This window comes from Miscanthus floridulus, chromosome 7, assembly GCF_019320115.1.
Source record: "Miscanthus floridulus cultivar M001 chromosome 7, ASM1932011v1, whole genome shotgun sequence".
NCBI lineage: Eukaryota > Viridiplantae > Streptophyta > Magnoliopsida > Poales > Poaceae > Miscanthus > Miscanthus floridulus.
This window is the reverse complement of record NC_089586.1, coordinates 93,226,239-93,232,238: the sequence shown is the minus strand read 5'-3', so window position 1 is coordinate 93,232,238 and position 6,000 is coordinate 93,226,239. Positions and strand designations below refer to the sequence as shown.

The 6,000-nt window shown below is 43.5% G+C and overlaps 1 long non-coding RNA gene across 10 annotated transcripts; it reads left to right on the top strand.

Moving 5' to 3' along the window:
- The first annotated feature begins 216 nt into the window (after nt 1-216).
- On the top strand, nt 217-3,543 carry LOC136463836 (uncharacterized). Of its 10 annotated transcripts, none has more exons than XR_010761103.1 (8): nt 217-541; nt 986-1,178; nt 1,262-1,477; nt 1,592-1,695; nt 2,055-2,133; nt 2,200-2,723; nt 2,961-3,186; nt 3,278-3,543. It is a non-coding gene; the product is annotated as an uncharacterized lncRNA (long non-coding RNA). The 10 variants fall into 10 exon arrangements; XR_010761101.1 differs by having other exon boundaries at nt 2,055-2,253; nt 2,550-2,723; XR_010761098.1 differs by having other exon boundaries at nt 2,055-2,253; nt 2,526-2,723.
- Nucleotides 3,544-6,000: the final 2,457 nt, after the last annotated feature.

Sequence of the window (6,000 nt, the reverse complement as noted above, 5' to 3'; positions counted from 1 at the left end):
GCTACTGTAGCACGTTCGTTTTTATTTGGTAAATAGTGTTTAAACATAGACTAATTAGGCTCAAAACGTTCGTCTCGCAATTTCTCACCAAACTGTGCAATTAGTTTTTCTTTTCGTCTATATTTAATGCTCCATGCACGGGTCGCAAACATTCGATGTGACAGATACTGTAGCAACTTTTTGGAAGTTAGAGTGAAACTAAACAAGGCCTAAATATGGAAGGTCACTCCAATCTCCGCCGGGCGCTCCGTTCCCCTTCCCAGATCGGCCCTCCCCGCGCCCCCTCCCCCAATCGCGAGAGGCCTTCATCGAATCGCTCGTCGCCTCCTCCCCTGAACGCTTGCCTCCTTGCCAAGATCGCCCCCACGCCACGCTCGCACGCTCGCCTGTGGTTCCGCGTCCCTCCCCAGCACGTCCGCCCGTGGCAGCCGGCGGAGGAGCAGTCCTCTAGCCGGAGCGGCCTAGATCGCCTTCGCCGTGGTCGTGGCACGTCGCCGGAGCCCTCACCGTCATCCTCGCCGTCGCCGGTCGCAAGCCGCCGGTAAGATCAAATGTACCACCTGTTGAGTCACACTGCAACCCTTGAATTGGGATGTCTTCTGCATAGATTTCTAATCCCAGGATCAATCCTTCAGTCGTATGTGTTTTGTATGAATAGAAAGCCACGTGCATCGCCAATTTGTTAGGGTAGTTGGATTTCTATTCATTCCAAATCATCATGTGAATTTTCAGAAGGTTCATAGCTTGTTGGACATGTTGGCCTTGAACAGAAGATTAGATCTCAGAAGTCAAAACCAATTACCAAAAGTATCTGGACGAGTGACTATTACCTGGCTTCAAATATATTCCATGCTATAATGCTTCTGACGAGTGACTATTTCCTGGCTTCAAATATATTCCATGCTATAATGCTTCTGTCTTTGTCTTTTCTATAATCTATCTTTTTTTTTTCACTTTCTGAATATTGACCTGTATTGTACACCAGTTGTGTGTATAGATGCTGAATTTGCCATCAGTCTTGATCCGAACAATCCAGAGCTAAGGAAGCAGCATTCTACCGCCAATGGACATATCAGATTCATAGTATTGCAGAAGAGGCACCACACAAGCCTCTTCAGTCTTCCCAAACAACCCAAATAATCACCAATGGACAGACAAGAGTGGAAATATTTTACCGGGTTAGGAATACAAATGTATATGCTGCTGTTTTTTAATGCGTTTTTTGACAATGATTTTGCTCAAATGTTTCTGGAATTTGCAGGCACAGCTCCTCTCTTCTCCCCCCTTGCTTCTGCCCCTGTGAAACCGGTAACACTTGGAAGGGTGTTCAGGAGGTGGTTTGGTCTTGGTTCACGCTCTTGCCTTGTGCTGCTGTTGCTGCTTCTTGATTCGTTGTCATGATGAAGAGCCGATGAGCTGAGTTGCTGTCAGGCTCGGTGGTTCTGCTGGTTCAGAAATGGACATGGCTCTTTTTCAAGTAACTAACTAATCTTAGTATGTTTCTTTCATGGCATATAAATTCTCCCAAAACAAAGTATGTCGAATCTTTTTCTAGAAAAGTCTAAATTTCTCTCTGTTGGTGACGACGAAGAACAATCAAAGGCTTGTTGCAGATCACATTGGCCATGGAAACTTCATTGGTTATCTCAAGAACACTCTGAACTCTGGTGATATGGAGGAGCGCGAGCCCCTAAGGTACAGCACACCTTGCTTGTACTACCCTGACTGCCCCATGTGCAGAGAACTTTCGTTTTCAGAAATGTCAATGATAGAATCCTTTTTATTTTGAAATGTCAATGATAGAATCCCTTTTTATTTTGAAAACTAAATATTAGGGAATTCTTCTTCATAAAAAAAAGAATATCAAAGTAAAAAATTTTAACACTCATGAACAAATAATGTTCATTATTAGAAAATAATGACAGAACAAAATGTACTCACCCTCCAAGTAGCTCTCCATCCTCCTACCTGCCCCCATAGGTTCTCCGAGTCCTCACCCTTGGAGGTTATAAATGTACTCAGATCATGAAACATATTTCATGTATTTTTTTCAGGATGTAGCTAGCAGCATTTCCACATCTACAAGCTGTGAGAATATGCTGTGGTTTTCATGTTGTCACATTTCGAAAGGTGGTATCCTTTTGATTCTCTGTGGCATTGTTTTTTCTCTTTGCTCGTCTTCCTTACAGCACAAGCCAGATTCATGTACCCTGCAAGCACACAAAGAAGACAAAAACTAAAGTTAATTATCGTGTAAGTATCTGATCTCCATTTTTCAGCCTTACTGTATTTTACACATTGATTTTTCAGTGATGTAGCCTGTAAGGTAAGGGATTTTTCTCATGGGTGCTACATATCAATGTTACCCTGTTATTTTTCAGTGATGTAGCCCTTGGTGAATCATATCAAACTAATTACATGGTGATATGCTCCGATAAACAAGTTCGAAGATTGGAATATTAATCATTGCCCATGGATTCAGTGTGATTATTAACTTTTGATTTTAGTTTCTTTTTGCTTATTAGGATCATGCCCGTGCATTGCAACAGGAACAGAATAATATCAAGGTAATTTAGGTCTACAACGTGTATATATATTTGGTCTTGCATCCAGCTGATGGATTGACGAGACCACGCACTGTGGTGGGACTGGGACATCAAGCTGGGAGATGTGAATTTGGGCATCAATCCGGCGGCATATTCGAGCACATCAGGATGGACATGGTGATGTTTTCATGTCCCATTTTTTTCTTGCAGATAGCAGAATGTGTAGTTATGCTCTTCAGTTTGATTATTCACAAATTGGATTGCTTATTCTGTAAAATTACATGACTGGAATTTAACTTACTGTAATTAATAAGATAAGTTGTTGCGTACATAGGATTCGATAGACAGTGCATAGAACACATCCATTCTCCCAAAAGCTGGTATCTTCACTTAAAATGGGCAAACATACTGTAGGGATTTGCGTTGAATGATTATGTGGGATTTCCTATTTGTGTATCTTCTGCATGATCTGGGGTCCCAAAGAAAGGACCGAAGGATGGAGGCCGAAAAGCATTTCCAACTGGATATCCTGGTATCTGTATGTGATTTTGGGTACATTCGGATTTACTAGGGTCCTGGTGGGGTCTCAAGTGTGACCCGTAGCAGTTTGTTAGAAATCAGTCTAAACCTGCATCCAAGGGTAATATTCAAGTGCAAAAAATGTACATTATCAATGATAATAACGGTTGGCCTTACTGTTTCTAACTCAATTATTTTTGTATGATCAGCAGGAAAAATTTGGTGACGATGAGGCAGCAGCCACCGGTGGGAAGTTTATCGTCGGTGCTTGTGAAAGAGTTTGCAATGCCACATCTACAAGAGGCCTTTATTATCCCCTCCATGGTCCATTTTCATATTTGTTTAGAATCAAATGATTGTATGTTCTATATGTGTTAATTCTGAACTTTTGGCCATTGTTAAAAAATACTTGTCAAACTGTACAGTGAGAATATTTTTTAGTGCATGGAAAAAGGGGTGGCGTCATCACCCAGTTATCTAATTTGACTGCAAGAACAGTAATGTTGACTTCTGATGCCATTTGAACCGCACAAGTAGCTCAAACCAAATGATTGTAAGGAAAGCGAAATGTTTAACTTCCCCAAGTGGCAATTTGCACGAAAGAAATGGATATCGGAGATTTCTTTCTATCGATATAAAATATTATTTTAGCCGCATTATGAAAAGGTTTATACAGTAGAGTTGGGGTTGGTGAGCCTGCGACGCCGCGCTCTCCGCAACTGTGTTAATTTCATCAACTTTGGTTTTTTATATTAAATATCTCTTTAACGTCGGTTTTTAATTTTACAGTAGTGTTATCTTATCGTGTGATCCGTGTGTTATCGTGTGATCCGTGTGTTTTCAGTATAAAAGTTTTGATGTCATATAGCAACCCACGAGCACGCTAACCAGTAACATTTTAAAAACAGAACACTGGCGACAACTATGTGCTACCTTCACGGGAGGAGACCTGCCCTGGTGCCCTGCACTGCACGAATATTGTAGAGGCACCTCTTTGAAAAGCCTGAAATGCTCCTCGTTCACTGATGTCAAGCTCTCTCTCCTTCCAACGACAGAGGAGTATTCCTGCCCATCGAAGCTCCATTCCCTTCCAGCTCAGTTCAGCTGAGCTGGTGTATGCCGCAGCGGCACATGCAATGCACAACGTGACCTCGGCGGAGCAGTTCACCCGTGGCGCGCCATTGGCTCGCCGTCGTTCTCCGATCCAGCATCAGACCTTCGCATGCTGACACGGGGTGGCGGTCGCTGGTTGGTAGAAACCGGCAGATAGCATGGAATTGGAGCGCCGCATATGTTATGGGCCTGTAGAATGCTGCAAACCGCAACTCTTGGCCTGCGCTGCCAGCACAGACGTGAAGGCATCACGGATGATTGGGACCGTGAGAGGGACGCGAGCCGCCCGGCTCTTGGCAGCCACAAGAGTGCAGGTGGCACCGCCGTATTGGCCGGCCGCCGCTCTCGCGTATGCTCCAGGCCTGCAGGCTGCAGCAATCTGAAGGCCGCCGTTGTGCCAGGTGTCGCCTCTGCAGGATACGCATATTACTCGCCCCGAGGCGAGGCCGCGAGGGGGCAGTTGCAGAGATGGAGAAGAGAGTACTCCGTAGAAGAAAAGGAGAGAATTCGGTTGAGTGAGTTCACTCTCATGACTGAATGATTGAAGAAAAGGAGAGAAATCTTGTGGAAGTGGGAGGCACGCTGGCGAATGTTCTGCCCCGCTCTGCTTCGATGTCATGCTTGTCCTCATCGATCAGGGAAAGTGACCTGGTTGGAATGGCCGATTTCTCTCATCAGCCAAAGAGCGAAGACAAATGGGCAGCACCCCCGACCGTTTAATTCGCTCATGCGGATGTACTATGAGTCATTGAACAGAGAGGATGCAACGAGAAGAGAACAAAATCACGACTCACCAGGACAACTCATAAAACAAACCGAGGAACATTGTTCACGCAAAGTGCCCTGATTAATCTCCAATGATGAACCATATCAGTTCCATTTGCGGATACGCTAGACCTAATGTTCATGGGGAGTTCGTGTGTGGTCCAGAGATGGGACAGGATTAGGTTTAGAACCCTTTACATAACGTCGTGCCACTGCCATGCTAGAAATCTCTCGAGTTTTCCTTCAGAAAGGGGCGAGGACGACGACAGCTAATGCCGTCACGCTCATACAGCTTGTACGTTGCAACTAATCGAGCCTGCGATAAGAATCTCAATTTGTAGGTAGCGCGCTATAGGGCTCGCTGTCTGTCTGTGCGTGATCGATGCAATGCAATGATTCGCTGTTGCTGTTTGTTATTATTGCCAATCAAGTTTCCGAGCATCTCCATTGGCGGATAAGTACTACTACGATTTTTCTTTTCAGAGGATAATGCGGCGAATTGTGTTTAGTTACTATATATATATATATATATATATATATATATATATATATATATATATATATATATATATATATATATATATATATATATATATATATATATATGTCCACACCGTACTCTTCATCTGAATAATAATGTCCATGCTAAATGTGTGTGCCTCATTTTTCCAACTAGCAATTGGCAGTTGGAATATGTATGTCGAGCAAGCATGGCAGCATGCTGACTTCAGTTTAGAAATTCCTGATAAGTTTTTTTTTTTGTTTTTGTTTTTAAAGAAGAAACAAGAAGTCCTGATAGTCGCTTAAGATCGACGACGATGACAGCAATGCTGACAGCGCATGCGTCGCTATTCCACAGCATGCACTCGGCCATGCATATTCTTGATTGGTTGTCTGATTTGTTTTTCTCTAGGTGCACATATGCTTGTGGTCATCGCGTTCAGTGTTCTCTCTACTTTCACAGTAGTCCATGATTCATGCCTTGCTTTATTTGCATAATAGTGTTTCATCCACCTAATTCTTTTGACAACAAGTTCTCCTAGCCATTGGGGGGGGG